This window comes from Chenopodium album, chromosome 1 (assembly GCF_948465745.1).
Source record: "Chenopodium album chromosome 1, dcCheAlbu1.1, whole genome shotgun sequence".
In the NCBI taxonomy this organism is placed as follows: Eukaryota; Viridiplantae; Streptophyta; class Magnoliopsida; order Caryophyllales; family Amaranthaceae; genus Chenopodium; species Chenopodium album.
Window position 1 is genome coordinate 29,744,776 of NC_137834.1, and position 21,411 is coordinate 29,766,186.

Consider the following 21,411-nt stretch of genomic DNA (forward strand, 5'->3'; position numbering starts at 1 on the left):
TGAAATAAAAAAATACAATAGACAATAATTAGAATTGGAAAATTTTCATAGTTTCGATAAAAAGAATCCATAAACACCAATTTTTGTTTGCCTAAACAATTTAATAAACAAAACAAAAAGAAAGTGAACCTTGGTCACCAGCTTGACCACCAAATTCATAAACATTTTAAACAAACTAAATACATAAAAAATAAAGTCGGCGCGGTAGCAAATAGACATCAGTAGCAGCAGCTAACAGTAACAATTGATAGCAGTAGCTAATATTAACTGCATTCAACAGTACCAGACTAGCAATAACAGTGTCTAGCAGCAGCTTGCAGTAGCGGCAATCACTAGTACTAGGCTAGAAGTAACAGCAACTAGCAGCAACCGGCAATAACATTAATCAGCAAATTCAGTAGCAATAGGCCTACGGGCAGCAGTAGCAACAAACATCGGCAGCAACAGGCATCAATAATAGTAGTAGACGTCAATACCATTAACAACAATAACAGTAACACTGGCAGCTACATACATGAAAGCATGTTTTTGTGGCCGTGTAGCATGGCGGAAGTATTTCTTTCCATTATCTTTGAACTTCCAATGCTCTAACTCATGGTATCTGACTCCCCTGCTCATAAATGGAAGAGCACCAGTAAATATAATGAGTATTGAAAAAAGTATAAACTGATAGTCTAAGATTAAATGTAATGTACCTTTTAGCAGGACACGACCAGATTTCCCTGAGGCTTTAAACAATGCCTAATCAAGATTGTTTTGAATTAAAGTTGCTACAACTTATTACAGAAAGATATGTCCAAGATGATAGCACTCTCTGAAAAATAGGAAGGGTTGCTTAAATAAAACATGCGAGTGCAAAAAGAAGCATCCAAGCTATTTTTTTTATTAGAAAGGATAACTATCTCAAATCTATATGCATAATTTCCAAAGCCATGGACATCAGAGATGATCACAAGTTATAACTTAAAGTCTGTATCATGTCCTGAAAGTCGCAGCTGCTATTATTACTCAAGCCATTAAGCAAATAACAGCCAACACCCCCGAAAATACTACAGGTCCAGTGCACCTTGTTAATGAATTATTAAGTTTTAACCAGAGCTTAAGAAGTCAAAATTATTACTGTTATTAATTATGTTTGATGATTCTTTTTCAAAATTGTTTTACAATGGAATCACAATGACACTACACACTAGCACTAAAATATGAATTGAGCTCTAATTTAATGCTAAAATCTGCACAAAGTTTAATTGATATCATCGGGCAAGTCATGGTTCTCATCGATAGAGGTTTGGAAATCACATCAAATAGATACATTTATAAGAAGATTTTTGCACAACTTGGCATTAGTAATTATGAGATCGAGGTAAACACCATGCCATACAAGAAAATGAAATTGATCTATCTAAGTTCAGCAGGCAAAGAAACAAGAAAATAGTAAAATACAGAATTGGGAAGCACTTGCTTATTTTATGGCCAAGGAAGCCCAAGTCCTCAGTTTTTCACCCTTTTTTAACCACTCCCTCAAATAATATCTAGTTAAACCAGTATATTCAAACATTATAAGAATTTTCATTAGATCGCCCAAGTATATAGTAGAAGAAAAGCCCAAAGAAATATACACTTTAGTGATATGTGCAAATTTAGTTCATTTCACATGCTCGCACACTCTCAGGGCTCTCAGAATAGGTGAACATTATAAAAAAGAGCTGAAACTATTTTGCAGTCTTCTAGATCTTTTGCTTTATGCATGCCATAGAAGTGTCTATGTTTAGCATGATAAGATTTTAATGATTAGTGGCAACTTATTATAGATGGCTACGAGTTTAGAATAAATTCCTTAACGTATTAGTGACATAATGACACCCATTGACTCATGGGTCCACAATAACTCTAACAATCAGCAACATCACAGTGATCTTATAAGATTTAACTACTATCTAGAGTACTACTACACATGATGATCTTATGGACAAAACTAAAATGTGGCTCTTATAACTAAGATGAATAGGAAACACACACTAAATAGAAAGATTTAGATAAATCACATGTCTTGCTAACACTAAATTAATGCATATTTTAATTACTCATTCAAACTTTAGTCATTAAAAAACTCTTATAAGTATCACTTTACAGTAAAGTAAGATTATCATGCTAATTTTCTAGTCCTTGTACAATCGAGAGCTTGACTATAGAAGTAATTGATAATGTAGCCATGAAAAAGGGATAAACATAGAATTAAAACTGAGTTTTCTGACTGGAGTAGAAGCTAAACTCATCAGACACCTAAATCCAAATTTAAAAAAATCAAGCAATATCAAGAAGAAAAAAAGAGTAAATTGCATAAATTAGCCAAATAATCATCTTAACCCCCACAAAATTAAAGCTTGGAAAATGTGGCAAATGACACAATTATCACACTTTCTTACAAAAGTAACAACTAATAAGAAAAAGTATCGGGATAATGAAAAATAAGGAATAGCAGCAGTAGATTATTGAATATCAAAGTAAACAAACACCATTCCTCCGATTATTACTGGTATTGTCCTGGATTTCTTCATCTCTTTCGCCCATAATTACTTGGATTCTCGACAAGATTATGCTGAATTAAGTCAGAATAGAAAATAATTAAATTAAATTGGATAGATTAGTCAACAAAGATCAAATTACAATGTAAATAAAATCAGCAATAATCAAAAAGAAAAAAAACAAAAACCCCAAACTCATAAAATACATCAACCAATTTTGATGCACACAAAATTAAGTATGACGATAGTGAAATGAATATTTTTTTTTGGGAAATAATGAAATTACATCAAATTAAGAAATCATCAACAAGATTAGAGAGAGAGAATTGAAACCATAACTTTAGCTAACTCAAAACTCTTGTTGATAATGGAAGGGAGAAGAAATGAAACTAACCCAAACTTTAAGGTGGAAGCCACCGAAGATGGAAGCCAGGAGGTGACGATCGCTGTCTTTGGAGGGGGCAATCATTGTTGTCTCCTCAAGAGGTCGCGGTGGACTACGAGGGCTGCAGTGGAGCACCGAGATCGAGAAGGGGGTAGCGGTGTTAAGGAGGTCTAATTTCAAGAGAAAGTGAAAGTTTGAATGCTTGATGGAGAAACCGAGAAAAAAGGAAGAAGAGAGTTGGTGAGGTTGTGAGGATTTTTTTATTATTATTTTATCAAATTAAGTTTTACAATCAAGTCCTACCTAATATCAAAGTGTTACAATTAAGTGATACCGAATTAACCTAATATTAAAGTGTTACTATAAAGTGTTACATAATATTAGAGTGTTACAAAAAATGTTACCTAATATTACAATGTTACAAACGTGTTACTTAAAAATCAAACAATCATGAAATTTTTAAAGTGTTACCAATGAATGTTACTTAAGCCCAACTTTGTACTAGTGCCAACACTTAATGCACTAAGGACTTCCTTCACTAGAGCGGCGGTTGGATTGGCTTTTTATAGACACCCAAATGTATCTCCCCAAAACCAAACCCAGTGATGAATACCTTTCATGTCATTTGATTATCAAACAAAGCGAAAGTGTGAAAATTCTAGTAATGAGGATGTTTTTATTAAAATATCTCTTCTTTCTGTTTTTGAAAATATTTCTTTTCTTACCCTATTTATAAAAAAACGTGCATTCCTGTTTAGTTTGGTCCATTATATGGGTCCAATAATAGTGTAGTTGGATGGGGTTTGAAAATACCTTTCCAACGATATATTATAAGCCCAATTCCGATGAATAATGAGGAAGTTATGGCCAAAACATTAAACTTGGTCCAAACCGGATTTTACCTACGACTCAATGATCATGTGGAGGGTCCAAAGGTTTAATCCTATTCCTAAACTAATTAGGATTAATCGGAAACTTCCATAAGTTTCTAAAAGATCTTATTTATCATTTTTGAAAAGATAAAATCAAAGAGTTTGAAATTGAATAAAACTTTCCTTTTTTTAAATCCTAATTCTATGTGAATTTAAAGATGTTCAAATATAATCAGATATTAATTTTGTGCCTCATAATATTTATCCAAATCTTATATGGTTGGATAGATATTGAAATTATATTTCCAATGATATATTACAATATTAATTCCGAGCTATAACGAAAAAGATATGAATGGAATACAAAACTCTATCCAAAACAGACACCCTTCCACTATTTTGGCCATATATTTTTATCTAAAAAATATTTTAATCCGATTCTAAGTGGGTTGTAAATTAGACTTTAAGAGCTTTCTAACAATATATTATATGACTTATTTGGACTTTTGGATCAAAAGATATGATAAAAACAAAATCCGCAAAAAAGTTATTCTAGCGCCAAACGATAGGTCTGTCGCCTGGCGACGAGCTTGTCGTTGTTGGCACAGGAGGTCTTTTATTCCGAATAGGACTCAAATTTTTTTCTTTCAATTTTCGTGCTATTTTTTCTATGTATAGGGGTCGTATCTCCCCGTTTTTAATCATCTACAATCATCTCTCTCTTTCTCTCTCTAAAAGCTAGAAGCCTTCTTTCTCTCTCTTTTTTTTTCTAAACCTTCCCTCTCTCAAAATTTCTCATACATTAGCTTTAGAAACACCTAGTCAAGTTCAAAGGTGCCTTCGCCCTAGACGTGAAAGACTTGATATTTCTGAGGGTCTGGTCCCAAATCCCTATTTCAATTATTTAGTTTAATTGTTTGTTTATTATTTTCCTTGAAGTTACTAACTGTAGGCGTCGTTTGAAGTGCGCCTACGTAAAAGCATGTAGTGAATATGCTTGGCACTCATAGGAAGTGAGAATTGACATATACGATTAGCGACAAGGAAAGTAGGGAGCCGCCAACAAGTTTTTAAGGAACTTATAAACCGTTCACGGATCATAAAAAGGCAACCACGAATAAGGGACAATGAAGGCAACAACGATTGACCCGTGAAGGTTACACCCCATTCATAATCCATGAGATTACTAAGTCCATATGGTTCGGAACCACAAAAGGAGGATCGGGGATGATGGTACGAAGTGAGTCATGGAGTCACATTCGCCCGTATTGGCCTCTACTCGATTCTTATATTGAAAAGCATTCTTGTGATCTCAAAGGCATACAAAAAAAATATTCAATTCGCTCCAAACTATTATTTAACTAAATTGGTTGAATATTAATGCACACATATAATTCTAAAATATTTGTGATCACTTGAATTAATTAACAAGATTAAAAAGGATCCTAAACCGGTTGTCCAAATTATCTTATTAGGTGTGGTTTTCAATTACATATTCCCTTTAAACATGCAATATGGTGATCAATAAAAAATATAATATAATAAACATTAATATTGGAAGCAATTTAACAATAATTCTAACAACATAAAATCGTTAGAAAAATAACAGAAATAAAAGGAACATAATTCTTACTTTGATTCTGTTTGTTTGCAACTACAAAATAATAAACGAGTTAGTAACTTCAAGGAAATAATAAAACAATAATTAAATTAAATTAAATAAGTAGAGTTGATTTGGGGCCAAACCCTCAAACAGCTCTACCTTTCACGCCTTGGCTTAAGGACAGAACCACGAGTAAAGTATGGACTCCTTTGAGCACTTGAAGAAGGAATTTTGAAATGAGAAGGGTAGGCTAGTGTTTAGGCTAAAGCATAGAAGAGAGAAAAGTAAAAACTAGAGAATTAATTGATGCCCCGTACATCAGAAATGAGGGGGGTATTTATAGGGAAAATGTGCTGAGGGAGCACACGGAACCCTAAAATGATAAAAACCCTAAAAAGTATCCCGCGACACGGCAATCTGTACCGTGACACGGGAAGTGCAACCGTCAGACGACAAACTTTCCCGTGACACGGTACATTTTTAGTGTGACGCGGGAAATTTTCAGAAAACGGGAAAGAAAACGCGTTAAGGGTTTACCCGGAAAAGACACGGAATGTCCCGTGTCACGGCAGACTTCCCGTGTCACGGGAAATCCCACCGTCAGACGGGAAGGATTCCCGTGACACGGTGGCTGTCTACCGTGGCGCAGGAATTCCCAGCCTACTTTTCCGTCTAAATACATATTTAACCCTAATTTCATTCGGCATTTTAAGTGCCGATTGATAATTTCGGGCCTTTTCTGACTTATTATTATTTGGGCTAAAATAAGAAAATAATTAAATAAAAATAAACAAAAGGTTTGGGCCAAAAATAAAATAAAAAAGGGTTTGGGCTAAAATTAAATAATAAGTTTGGGCTGAAATAAAAACTATGCTTTTACCAAACATCAAGACTAATCCATGGACCGTTCAAAAATATGAATTTAATCAAATACGATTTTTTAAGCACTCTCAGGATTAAATACTGAACCCGACCAATAGTGGCGGTGAAAGGTTCTTCATCATCGGGTTTGGTTTTGGGGAGACATTTTTAGGTGTCTACACTAACGCTTTCCAAGCTTGAGGAGAGCCGACGACTACGTAATTGCTGAAATTTGCAAGTGTATGATGGTTCGATCATCCCCGAACGTGGGTCGCAGATGATTCACACCTTTAAGTCGATTGTCCGACCATATTAGATGTTTAAAATGCCGAAAAATAGACTTTGATGCTTGCTAGGGGTAAAATGGTAATTTTAGTCCCCTTTAAGTATCAGTTAGAATTTTCAACGTAATTCCAGCGAAAAATAACTGTCCAATTTACGCGAAAAATCGTGCAATTTTAGTCAAAACGTCAGGAATATTCGCAAATAACTGTTTGGGGCAGGCACAAAGCCACCATGTCACGAAAAGGATTCCCGTGACACGGGACGGGTCCCCGTCACGCGGAGCAGTTTCCCGTGACGCGGCAGGGGGGTCCCGTCACGCGGAACAGATTCCCGTGGCGCGGGAATTTGTTGGCTGAAAATCGGTGAACTGGCATCTTTGACCAGTTAGACCACGTGCACCACACAATATATTACCGTTACATGGGAACGGGGTCTGTTGCACGGGATTTTTTGGTTTTAAATATCAACCATTTCTCCCATTTTGCTCATCCACCATTCCTCTTTCTTGTCTGGTTTTCACCCAAAGAAAAATCTTTTTGCTCGGTTTGCCGTGTCTCGGCGGCTTCTCACCGGCGCTCGAAGCTTTCTCTTGTCAGCCGGAATCCCCTCCCGTGGCGCGGCGTTGCTGCTGGTTCCCATTTCTTTTTTTTTCTTTTTTTTCTTCGCTGAGATTTGCTGTTGCTTGCTGCTATTATTGCCGTTCTGCTGTTGCTGCTCATCGGAGCTCCGGCGAACCTTATAATTGTCGTGACACGGGATTTAATCCCCGTGACACATCACTCCCCCACCGAGCCGCGGCGTAGCTCAACCGTGTCACGACGGCTGCGCTGGTCTCCGAGATTTTTTTTGAGCTTTTGGAGCTCAAATCTTCACCAATTCTGCTCTAATTTCTTGCTACTTTCCTCATTTTCGATTCTCTACAAGAATCCATGTATGTTTCCTTTGATTTTGCCTCGAATTTGCTTCAAATAAGTAATTTCATGTAAAAACCTTGAAAAAATTAATTTGGGGATTTTTGCTTTTTGAGGTTTTATGTTGAAATTCTTGCCATGAATTTACTTGTATATGTATGTATGTATGTATGTTTATGTGAAATTTGAAACAAAAATTGCATGATTTGATGGAGAATTGAGCAAATCACCATTTTTGGGTACCACTTTTTGTGAAATGATGTTCATGTTACTTCTTTGCACTTGAAATGGTGAAATATTGGTGGTAGATCTTGTAAAATATGTCATGATGTGTTGATTCATTGTTTTTGTGCAATTCCGAAACATATTTTGTGTATGTACTATATCGTCATGGAGAACATAGTATCATGCGGCTAGGAGAACTATAGTACTAGTTTGTCATGGAGAAACTAAATACTATAAATACTTCCATAATTTTGCCAATTTTTAGCCTTGAGGTAAAAATTTAGCGTATAATGCAATAAACAACTAAATAACTTAGGAAATGATGCTAAGCATTTAGATTTTTTATAAAAATGCAACTTGAATTAAATGTCTTAGGAAATGATGCTAAGCATTTAGATCTTTATTTTTATAATAGCATGCCTAGGCGACAGGATTGCGATCTTTCCACCCACGGCCAGCGTCAGGCTTTTCGGGAGGACACTCCCACTATTCCCGAGGGTATGGACGACGATGCCTTAGAGTCCGAGCCTCGAGCTTCTACGAGTAGAGGTAGGTGGGTTCCACCTCTGTGGACTCCAGACCAGTTGGTTTTCTGCCGTGAAAACCATGTTTCTCATCGCCCACTCTCCGGCATAGTCGACAGCACGCTTTGCCACCACGGTTCTAGAGCCGGCGATTTGATTCCTCGACTTCACCAGATCATTACGAGGGATCCTGCTACGAACTCCCTATGGGAATCGGTTGGTTTAGTAGATTTCTATACGGCAGTTGCAGGGTTTCGCAGCCTCCGGGGTTGTGGTGCGACGGTCGTTCGCGCATTGTTGGAGTATTTTTGGGATACTACCAACACTTTTCATTTTGCTTGGGGGGAGATGACAGTGACCCCTATGGACTTCAGTATAATTAGCGGGCTGCGCTACACTATACGGGTCGTAGCTCAGATGTCTGATCTGTCTTGGGGATCGGCTGAGGCAGCCGATTTGTTAGGTCCGATCGTTCAGCATATCAGGACCCGGCCAGTGTCTCGAGGTGGTCCTAGGAGCGGGCGATCGGAGCTGGCTTCAGTTCTAGCTCGTGGCTTCGACATGGAGGAGACATCGGCTGAGCAGCGAGTGCGGATCTTCATTCTGATTCTGATCTCTATGAATCTTTCTCCTAATAGGAGTTCACGCGTACTCCTTTGCTACCTCCCCTCCTTGGTCATGATCCATGAGATAGGATCCTATAGCTGGGCCAGCCTCGGATACGCCGACCTTCTCTTATCGCTACGTCATGGATGTCGGCAGCTGAAGGACGAGTCTCCCATCATTGTCTATGGTTTGTGGAGAGTCGTAGAGGTGATGATATTTTCCTCTTCTTGTTTCACTTTAACTTCTTCGACTCATGTGCTCAAAGATTACTTTTCATTGCAGCTATGGTTCTACAAGTACTTCCCAGGCTTGGCTCCTAGCCGGCATCGTGGAGCGGTTCATGATTTCCCTGTCGGGGCCAGCTGGCGTGATCGAGGAGAGTCACGGGTGGAGTCTGTCCCTGCGCTGCGTGGGCTGCTACGCCGAGGCACCTCTTCTGTTTGCGTAAGAATTAGTTTTGTTGCCTGTTATTTTCCCTCTGACGTTGTTTCCGGTGTTTCATGCCAACTTTTTATGGTTTTCAGGTTGCCATTGATGTCCAGTATCGTCCTTAGGCCGGGATGACTGATCTTCCTGAGGCCTTGCGTCTTTCAGCGCACCGCACCATTTTGGTTGGTACCGGACGCTTTGTCTGGTATTTGGGGGAGCGTGTCGTTCGTCAGCATAGCGGCGATCTCTTTGTGGTGCCCTCATCTCCACCAGAGTCGATGCTGGACTCACGCTTGATTAGGGAGTTGATAAACAGGGGAGAGCGCTATACTTTTCCATGGCAGGAGCTTGTGCACATGGAGGGTGATTATGCGCAGGACTTGCTTCCCTCTCTGGCTCCTCCACCCCGTCTTCCTGAGGTATGATTTCTTTTGAGGATCTTTGTTATTAGTCTCTGTTTTAAATAGTCGAATAACTTGATTATTCGATCATATTTTCAAACGACTATTCGCCCTGTGGGGAGGATCGAGATTCCGCCTCAGTCTGTCCGCTACCCGGGGCCGATTGGTATTACCAAGGACCATATTGCTGACGCGCCAGAGGGTTACAGACAGGCACAAGAGTCTCTGCCTGAAGTCTTTGAGCCGGTAAGTTTTTTGATGCATTGTTCATCCTTTTATCACCGCTTCTTACTAATTTTTCTTTGTTTTATCCTCAGACTACCCGCCCGGAGATGATGGGATTCATGAAGTTGGTTGACGCCCTGAAGTACTACATCATCAAGCTTCGGCGTGGTGCGAGCTGTCGGAGCATTTCTAGCGACGTTCTTGAGGTATCATTCATTTTTTTTTTTTCACTTCTACCATTTGTTTTATTTTGCATTAATGACACCTTTTGATTTTGTATCTTTTAGGAGCATCGGAGGTCCCGCTCGCGCTCGAGGCATAGAGGCTCGGACGAGGAGGATCTTGGTCGTGGTAGACGATCTCCTGAGATTCATCGGCGTTCTCATTCTCAGCAAGAGCCTCAGATTACTCAGCCGTTTCAGGAGGCTCAGTTGCAGCAGCCTCAGTCTTCCCAGCGCTTTTCGGGCCAGATTCAGGGGCAGCGGCAGTCGTTTTAACTGCCTCCACAGCCTGAGCTTGGGTCTGTTTTGACTCCCGTGGATCCTGGTTTATGTTCAGCTCCATTGTCTGGGATTCCTCCACCGGTGTTGGGCTTGTTCTCAGTTCCGATGTATGGGACGATGCCTTCACCGACGATTCCCGTGTCTTTAAGTCAGTCTACATCGTTTGCCGGTTGGACGGGCCCTGCCTTGAGTTTGACTACTGCTGGGGTCACAAGGACTAGTAAGGACACTACTCCCCGTACTCGGATGATGGAGGGACTCTTTGGCTCACCGTTCCCATATTCACAGGGTGGAGATGATACTGATTCTGGTTCTAGAGACTTTTGACCGAGGTTTTTTATTTGTACATACTATGATGACACTTGACACTGTTTATTTATTATGACTCTTTTGTACATTATTCACAGTTTATGTGTTTATTATTGTGTGTTAGTGTGTGTGCTTGAGACTCATTGTGTGTGATCATGTATTTATTAATGACGCGACATAAAACGTAAGTGGAGTAATGGAGGGTACCGACCTTCCCCAAAAGAAAAAGAAATAAAAAGACAAGTAAAAATAAATAGAAAAAGTAAATAAAATGATAAAGAGAAAAATAAAAAATAAAAAAAATAAAATATTAAAGTGATGAATAAATAAATAAATAAAATAAAAAATAATAAAAATAAAAAACTTGAGAATTTTATTAGAAATAAAACTCTCAGAAAACTGAAAAATAAACGATGAAAATAAAATACTAAAAAAAATCGGGATAGATACGGGAAAGGATGAAAAAAGAAAACGCGTGGGGTGCCGTGACACGGCACTGTACACCGTGTCACGGCAAAAGCTGTCGTGTCGCGGCAAAAGTTCCCATGACACGGTGGGATTTCCCGTGTCACGGTACGCGTATTCCGCAGCGGTGTGTTTTACGCGTATGAAAAGATAATTTCTGAGCAGTTTTGAGCGCTTTTGCTATAAAATAGGACCAGTATATTCATGATATGCATAATTACGAAACACAAAATAATTTAGAATTTCATATTTCAATAATCATGTCTCAGAATTTTGATAATACATTGCGCGACTGGTCTTATTCTTTGACCAATGCTGACAAAAGAGAGTTAGAATTATTTCATGTCAGGGGTTTGCTAGCCCTGCGACATGTAGCTATTGAACATGATTTTCTTAGGGCAGCATTAGATTATTGGAGTCCAGAAACACACTATTTTAAATTTGATTATGATGAAATTTGTCCCTTGCCGGAGGAATTCGGTGCAATCTTTGGATTTCCTGCTAGAAATCTTATTGCCATGCCTACCCTACATGAATATTATTACCAAGATTTTGAACGCCATCTGAATCTAACAGATCCAGATTTAAATAGAATTGTGTGTGGTAATGAGGTAGACTTAGAAAAACTTGCAAATTTATATTTTAATCGCCCTATCTCTGAGTCTTATCATGTATATCCTAGAAGGGCATATATTTTTTGCATGTTTAGCAAGCTTTTATTTGCAAACGGTAGGGTAGGACATGCTTGTCTAACGTCTGTGCTTGAACATGTCGAATCTGGAAGATCTCCTATGCCGACGTGCCTTCGAGAAACATTTCGTGGCCTTGACGAAGCAAAAGCTGACCGGAAAGCCATCAGGAAAGGGTCTATGGTACTGCTGCAGGTAAAAATACGCTCCGAGTAGCCCCCGTGACACAAAACAGGCACCGTGTCACGGTGGGTGTCTGCCGTGATACGGTGAGATCTGCCGTGTCACGGGAATCTGCAAATTTTTTTTTTTTTTTGCATATTTGGTTTATGGAGCGTTTAGAACTATTTGAAGCCCCCGACGATGTTGAAAAATATGGCCCTAACGACCTAGTCCGCAGGAAAAAGAATTACTCTGCGAACATGTCGTATGAAGACTAGAAAAATTTCTTTGCAAAGAGGGAATTTTCCATTCGTTGGGTGGTGCCTTGGTGGAGGCTTACTAGGATGGTTGGCACGAATGATACTCCATATTGCCGTGTTCCTAGTATCTCAAAAATGACTTTTTATTGTCCTTCTCGACTGATGCGGCAGTATGGACTTGAACAAGTAGTTCCACGCTATAACGATAATCCTCGTGAAGTATCGTTGCATGAAAGTAACGTTCACTAGTACGAGACTTACTGGATTGGAAGACCTTTGTGGACCGTTTCTGCAAGTGACCAAGCTCCTCCTCCTTTATCTAGTGCATACAAGGCATGGTTGAACCCTAGAAGTAGGAGGGAACGATTCGGATCACGCAAGTCTGATGTGAAGAGTCGTCTTGGAAATAAGAAAGCCCCTCCTAAAGATTGTCTAGGTCCGAGAACACAAGGGATTGAGTTTAAGACTCCTATAATGCCGAAAAAGAAGAATTATGTGAAAGGGAAGGGTAAAGAAAAGATGGTCTATAGAGAGAAACAACCGAAGAATTTCAAGAAAGGTGAAAGGGGTGAAAGTTCGACTAGGGGTGTGACGGTTCGGGCTACAAAAGACACATTAATGGTGAAGGCCGACCTAATTGACCAAGAGAAGGATGTTCCTAAAGTGAAGAGAGATTAAATCAATATTGTTTTGCTTTTTATGATTTATAATTTTTATTTAAAATAAGGCATATGATGCCAATAATTGTAGTCACATTTATTTCAATAATAATAGCATATTTATTTCAGCCTTAAACAAAAAATTACAATGACTTTTATTTATTATTTATTTATCCGAGTCAAGGAGTCGGACGCAATGGAAGAACGAAAATAAAAAAACCTCGAACAAACAATGAATTCGCAACGAATGCGTCACTAAAAAAAATCGGAAAACCTGAAATTCCACCGTGTCACGGTGAAAAATCTCGTGACACGTTACAAATTCCCGCGTCACGGCAATTCCTTTTTTTTTTTTTTTTTGCACTCAAGTCCACCGCGCCACGGTGGACTGTACAGTGACACGGTGGAATGTCCCGTGTCGCGGAAAAAACCCTTTTTTTTGTCGGGCCCCCTTTAGGGGTTTCCTACGTATCCTAAAAAGGAATCAGGCCAAACATAGCTCTATTAGGTCATGAACCCATGCGACTAGGCATAGAATTTCTTGAGTTGATCCAAGTTGGTTAAATTGTGGAAGTCGTTACCGTCCATGTCTACCAATTGTGCCGCTCCCCCAGACAGGATGGCTTTAACAATGTACGGGCCTGACCAATTCGGTCTGAATTTTCCTCTTGGATCTAACACATTTTTACGAAGTGCCTTAAGCACCAGGTCACCCTCTTTAATGTTCCTAGTCTTGACTTTTTTTATTAAAATGTCGCGCCATACGCTGTTGGTATATTTGGACATGATGCAAAGCTGCCAAACGTTTTTCATCAAGTAAGACTAGTTCATCATATCTTGCTCTAATCCAGTCGACTTCATCTAATTGGCTTTCCAATGCGATTCGAAGAGAAGGGATTTCGAGTTCTATTGGTTGTACAGCTTCAACTCCATAGACCAAAGAGAAAGGAGTAGCCCCCGTTGATGTACGAACAGAGGTTCGATATCCCCAAAGGGCGAAATGTAGCTTACTTGGCCAATCCTTGTAATTTTCTGACATCTTTTCGATGATAGTTTTCACATTTTTGTTGGCCGATTCGACTGCACCATTTGTTTGTGGTCTGTAAGGTGATGATATGTGATGCTTGATATGATATTTCTGTAATAATTCCGCGCATTCGGCTTGGAAATGTGTTCCATTATCACTGATCATCTCATATGGTACCCCATAGCGACATATAATATTTTTCTCAATGAATTGAGCTACATGTTTCTCCGTCAGCTTAGCATATGAGGTAGCTTCGACCCATTTGGTGAAATAGTCGATTGCTACGAGAATGAATTCATGCCCCCCTTGTCCTGGTGGTGTTATTTTTCCAATGATGTCGATGCCCCAAGTGGAGAAAGGCCATGGAGAAGTATATGTGTAGAGAAGCGAAGGTGGAACATGGTGTAAATTTGCGTAGACTTGACACTTCATACATTTCTTGACGTATTCGTGACCATCTCTCTCCATAGTAGTCCAATAGTAACCTTGTCGTTGAATCTTTTGGACTAACATCTTTGCATTCATGTGTGTTCCACATATACCGGCATGAAGGTTTTCCATGGTTTTATGTGCTTCTTTCTTGGCTATGCATAAGAGATTTCTTCCCATTGCAGTTCTCTTGTGGAGTTCTCCCCTGATGAGCACATACTGTGAGGCCAGGAGCCTCAAAGAACGGCGTGCCCTTTTATCAGTATTAGGAGGGTATTCTCCTCTTGTCACATAATTAAGGATATCTGTATACCATGGCTCTTCATCTTCTTCTTGTGGTTCTTGTTCATCGTCGAGTGCGTGAACATAAGCCGGCTCATATCTTCTTTCTATGGTCAGTGTCATTCTGATTGTATCAGTTGGAATTCGCACCATTGGTGGTAATTTAGCTAGTGCGTCGGCGAATTGGTTTTCTTCTCTTGGCAAATACGTATATTCCACTTCATCTAGTTGCTCCGTGAGAGTTTCTAAATGAGCTTGATACGTAGCGAGACTTTCACTTCTCACTTTCCATCTCTTGGAGATTTGGTTAATGATTAGTGAAGAATCACCGTAGATTCTGAGTTTCTTAATTCCCAAGGCGACAGCTGTTTCTAACCCCAAAATGCATGCTTCATATTCTGCGGCATTGTTGGTGACATCAAAGTCAAGCTTCATGGAAATTGGGATGTGCTCTTCATTGGGTGATATAAGCAAGACTCCTACACCAAATCCTTTTTGGTTTGAAGCTCCATCGAAATAGAGCGTCCAGCTATCATCTTCAGTCATGAGTAAATCTTCGTCAGGGAAATCGTACTCATCTTCTTCTTTTTCAACTTCTTCTAGCGGAAAGTCTGCTAAGAAGTCAGAAACCGCAGAACCTTTGATGGCTTTTTGTGGCACAAATCTCAAGTCAAACTGAGCAAGATTGACTATCCACCTTGATAATCTGCCATTAAGTGTCGCTTTTTCGAACAAGTATTTGAGAGGATCCATCTTGGACACGACATGCACCGTATGAGTGAGCATGTAATGTCTTAGTTTCTGTGCGGCCCACACAAGTGCGAGACACAACTTTTCAAGTGGTGTGTATCGCGTCTCATATCCTTGAAGCTTCTTACTCAAATAGTAGATTGCATTCTCCTTGCTTTCGATCTCTTGTGCTAGCATTGCCCCCATTGTTTCTCTTGTCACCGTAAGGTAGAGTCGAAGAGGAAAGTCAGGTATTGTTGGCGCTAGCACGGGTGGGTTTGCCAAGTACTCTTTATTTTGTCGAAAGCTTTTTGGCAATCGTCATCCCATGTGATTGGGACATTTTTCTTGAGCTTCTTGAATATAGGTTCACATATCGCTGTGAGCTTTGATATGAACCTACTTATATACTGCAACCTTCCAATGAAACCTCGAATCTCCTTCTCATTTTTGGGCGGTGGCATGGCCATGATCTCCTTTACTTTTGTAATATCTATTTCAATCCCTCGAGAACTGATCACGTATCCAAGTAATTTGCCTGACGTGACTCCGAATGCACACTTTGCTGGATTTAATCTCATGTTGTACTTGCGGAGTCTTTCAAAGAACTTGCGAAGTGCAATAATATGGCTTGGGCGATCTTTAGACTTAACGATCATATCATCGACATAGACCTCCACCTCTTTGTGCATCATGTCATGTAACAACGCTGTAGCTGCTCTTTGGTAGGTGGCACCCGCGTTTTTCAACCCGAATGGCATTACCGTATAGCAATATGTACCCCATTGCGTGATGAATGTGGTTTTCTCCATGTCTTCTTCGGCCATCAATACCTGATTATATCCGGCGTAACCGTCCATGAATGATAGGAGTGCATGGTTTGCTGTGTTATCGACCAGAATGTCAATGTAAGGTAGAGGGAACCCATCTTTTAGGCTTGCTTTATTGAGATCCCTGTAATCAACACATATTCTGACCCTTCCATCCTTTTTTGGAACTGGAACCACATTTGCTATCCATTCTGGATATTTGGATACTCTGATGAAACCTGCGGCCAACTGCTTCCTGATTTCTTCCTTGATTTTGAGAGCCACGTCCGTTTTCATACGGCGCAGCTTTTGTTTGGCAGGCTTTATACCTGGAATGAGTGGTATCGTATGCTGAGCTATATCCCTGTCAATTCCTGGCATATCTTGGTATGACCAAGCAAATACATCAACAAATTCACTAAGCAAGTTAATTAGCTCTTTGCGTTCATCTTGACTCAGTGTTAATCCAATTTTTACTTCTTTAACATTCGTATCATTGGAAATGTTAACTTTTATGTATCTTCGATTACTGCTGTTTTATTTTCGTGTTCTTCCATTACTTTTATTATTTCTTTGTCATTTTTATCATTAGCAAAGCAATATTAATCAGGGCTAGGGGAATGACACGCATCGTAAGCAAAGGTACTCATTTTATTGAATTCATTGGCTAATACATCAAGAGGGGCAAGGTCGGCTGTGACCTCACCGGAATTATCTGGACTAGAAAGAGAGGACTCAACAAGAGACTCAGGGTTGAACTCTATAGCAGAAAGAGGGTCGGCCTCAGACTCTAAGGACTCGTCTACAGACTTAGACTCAGACTCGGACTCGGACCCAGACGACTCAGACTCATCAAACATAGGACCTTCGCCAGCGGTTATTTCCAACTTCTCTCCACTTGGCGTAGTGATCCTCAATGTCTTGTGTCATCCCCTTGAAATGTTGTCAGCTTGGACGATTAACTCGGAGGGGTCAAAATCCTTGTTTGTTATGACAGCTTGAACGAGCTCGGAGTTATCATTGCGGACCGGATTAGACTCATTCTTCTCCATTCCAAAAAGCATGTTGATTCCTAGATCATCAGAGTTCGGGCTAGCTGGCTTCTCGGTTGTGAAGAGCTCTTCGTCTTCATCAACAAAGTCACAATCGAGGAACATCTCGAATCCTGGTTCACGGATCCCATCATGGACAAAAGGTTCAGGGAATTCATAGCACAGAAAGTCTTCCCCTTCCTTGATGTATTGGCCATTGAGTGTTAATGGATATGAATCCATGGCCATTTCCTTCTTCATGATTCGAGTGTTATTGCGAGCCTTCATCTTCGACAGAGATTGCTTCACATCTTCTTTTGTTGGCTTGAATCCCAAGCCAAAAATATCTTTCATGAGTGCACCAGGATGGCCCCAAGATTCAACCATTTTCTTTTTGAGTCCGAGGGTCATTCCAGGGAAATGCCCTTGCTTCCTCAAAATGGCATTAATATTGGTGTTTGAATAGGGATCGAAGTCAAGATGACACTTTTCCTCCTCTTCGATCACGAGAACATCATCTAGTGAAAACCCCCAAAGATCTTCATCTTCTTCGTCATGTTCGACATGGACGATAGGAATGTCGATAACTTGAATGCGCATAGGAGAAGCATCAATAGTTATTGGAACCCCTCCAACTATGGCTTTCACTTTCTGGTGTAGCGATGATGGAATCGCCTTTAGCTCATGAAGCCAAGGGCGTCCTAACAACAGATTGAAAGAGGCCTTAATGTCCACCACCTGAAATTTAGTGCGACGTTCAATGGCCTCAGTAGTTATGTTCAGTATGATAGTACCCACGTCTTGACGGCGAGTATTATCATAAGCGCGAATCCCTTGAGTTGAGGGAGTCAGTTCTTCATTCTTTATGCCCAACTTCTTTGCAGTACGGAGTGGGCACACATTGATTGCAGAGCCATTATCAACCAGGCTCATAGGAACATTCATCTTCCTACACACCACAGTGAGGTGTAAGGCCTTATTATGTTGGTCCCCTTCCGGGGGCAGATCCTTGTCAGAAAACGAAATCAGATTGCTAGTACTTGGAAATTCAGTAGTGAGAAAGTTGACAAGTCCTTGATGAGTCATGTCATCATCAACTCCTATTTTCACCAAAGCATTCATCACAGCCTTTCGATGCTCGTGGGAAGTGGCCAAAAGCTTCCATACATTCATCTCCACCTTGGTCTTTTGCAATTGTTTGACCACATCGCTGTTCACAGGGTCGATGGGATCAACTATCGAATGTGATTGTGGTGGAGGTGGAGGTGGAGGTGGATTAGGTTGTTGCAACCGTCCACTTCTGGTAAGAACCTTGACCTCAAAGTCCCCCTAAACATCTTCACTTGTGCCATGAGATGAGCAGGCTATATCCTTGAGATAGACATCTTCGTCGTCACTATCTGTAGACACCCATTTGTGTCTCCCAAAAACCAAACCCAGTGATGAGTACCTTTCACGTAGAATCATAATCGAATGAAGCGAAAGTGTGGAAAGTCTAGTGTTGCGGAAAGTTTTAATTTCTTTTCTTTTCTCTCTGTTTTTGAAAACTTATTTTAAGAAAACAACCAATCCAGTTTGGTTGGTCCATGATATGGGTCCAATAGTAGTGTAGTTGGATGGGGCTTGACAAGAGCTTTCCAACGATATATTATAAGCCCAATTCCGATGAATATTGAGGAAATTATGGCCAATTTACTAAACTGGGCCCGGTTTGAGCTTTATATGCGGCCCAATGATCTAGGGGAGGGTCTAATATGATTTATCATTCCTAATGCAATTATGAATGGTTTTAGTCTTCTAGAATCTTCTAGAAGGTTCTTTTCATTCCTAAATCAATTAGCCTTGATAAATTGACTTTTGTTGACTTTTCAGAGTTTTAATCAAAATCAAATAGCATTTTCGAAGAAATTATATGATTTTATCCTCCAGTACGGTAAACTTATCGGATTTTCAAAAACACGTTGGTGGCGCCTAACCTCAGGCCTTGGCGCCTGGCGCTAGCCATTGGCGTCTGGTGCTAGTGTTGGTGCCTGGCGCCAGCCCTGTTTTTTGTGCGTCAGACTCTGTTTTGTTTATTTTATCTTTTTGGCTGATTTTCTCTATAAATATCGTATTAAAAACTCCGTTTTCATTCATCAGCAATCAGTTTTCATTCGCAAATCATTAATTCTTTAGCATTCTCTAAATCATTCATCTCTCTCATTCATCTTCTTCTAAAATAGCTTTTTTCATACAAAATTCCGCATTTGCAAGATCTAGAAACACCTATCCATATTCGAAGTTGTCTTCGCCCTAGACGTGAAAGGTTTTAATTTCTGAGGGTTTGGTCCCAAATCTCTCTTTCAATTATTTAATTTGACTGTTTTGTTTATTATTTTCCTTGAAGTTACTAACGCGTGTACTTTGTTATTAGAAAGAGGTACGAGGCATCAAAGTAAGCACTTTTATTGATTAATTGATGTTATGATGTAGATATATTGTTTACATTGTTATTATGATATTCCTAGTATCATGTCTAGGGTAATTTTAATATTAAATATGATTCCTATGATGCTTCCTATGTTCTTTCTAATATTTATGATTGTTAGTATCATGTTAGGGCTAAAGATTTGATTTTTATTGCTTAGTGACATGCTAGGGTTTGTTATTAATCTTGTTAGTATCATGCCTAGGATCTTGGTATTTTTATTATGCTTTAATATTAACATGAACATGATTATGATTATAATTGTTATAATTTATGATTATTGTTATTTTTATTATTATTATTATTATTATTATTATTATTATTATTATTATTATTATTATTATTATTATTATTATTATTATTATTATTATTATTATTATTATTATTATTATTATTATTATTATTATTATTATCATGATTATTATTATTATCATGATTATTATTATGTTGCTTGATGCTTATTATTTATTGCTTGATCACACCTTTATTGCATGTTAAAGGGAATTTGTACTTGTAATCATGATTAATAAGATAATTAATAATCTTGTTTAGGGTTAATTTGATTATAATTTCAAGTGATCACCAATAATAGATTTATTTGTGCATTAATATTCAACCAACATAGATTAAACAGGTTTGGGTTAATCCTAATGATTGCATGTTAATCAGAAAGCGCACATGAATACGAGCAGAATAAAGTAGAGGCCTATTATTAGGGCAGGTTCAATCTCTTTTAGGTTGGATTTGTACCATCATCACCGAACCCTTATTTGGTTCATGACCTTATGGAGTTAACGATCTCTTAGATCGTTAAGGGGTGTAACCTTCACCTCGTGAACGGTTTACAAGTTCCTTAAAAAACTTGTTGGCGACTCTTTTGCTCTATCTTCTTCCCTTTTGGACGCCACCGTACTTTAGTGTATGATCACAGTGGGGTTCAAGCTAGTGGGATTAAGGCTTGAAATTATTCCCTACACTATCCCAAATTCCATTCACTTCTTCAGAACTCGAGACAAATACAACTTCCGGCAGAGGTTCATTCACAGGTTGAATGAGTATTGACGGATCAAAGGAGACTTCATCTCCTATGATAGCCAAAGCATAAGAAAGAGGACATGTTTGAATGTTAGGCTTCTTGCCCCCTGGAGGGACAGGAAGTTGATTAGCATCAATTAGGTCTTGGATTGCATCTTTCAACCTCCAGCACTTCTCAGCATTATGACCCTTGCCTTGATGAAACTTGCAATAAGCATTGGGGTCATAGCTAGCGGTTCTATTCTCTGGTCGAGGTTCTGGAAATGGTCCGATTGGCATAATCAGTCCTTGACCATGCAAACGGTCATAAGCAGCATCATAAGTCATTCCCAAAGGCGTATAAACTCTCCTTTTCCTTTGGAATCTTTGAGGAGGAGCATTAAGGGCCAGCACATCATTGAGATTGATATTGTTGGTAGCATTATTGGGCTTGAAAGACGAAGAAGAAGGAGTGTCGTTCTTCTTGTTTTTCCAAGTGCTGTCATTACTGTTGCTACCAGCAGTCTTCATTAGTTCATCTTCGATATTGATTCCAATATCGTATACAGCTTCAAAGGTACTCAGAGGCAAGAACTTCAAGTGTTGCTTGTACTTATGAGTCAGATTGGCAATGAACAAGCGAACCATCTCCTTTTCCTTGGGGGGATCCACCAAGAGCGCGGCTGTTTCCCTCCACCTGCTTAAGTAAGTGGTGAAGCCTTCA

General features: G+C 39.4%; 1 long non-coding RNA gene across 1 annotated transcript; it reads right to left on the reverse strand.

Annotated features, from left to right (window-relative positions):
• Positions 1-3,189, reverse strand: LOC145578389 (uncharacterized). Its single transcript, XR_014098860.1, has 3 exons — positions 2,920-3,189; positions 696-2,599; positions 1-610 (listed from the first exon to the last, which is right to left on the reverse strand). It is a non-coding gene; the product is annotated as an uncharacterized LOC145578389 (long non-coding RNA).
• Positions 3,190-21,411: the final 18,222 nt, after the last annotated feature.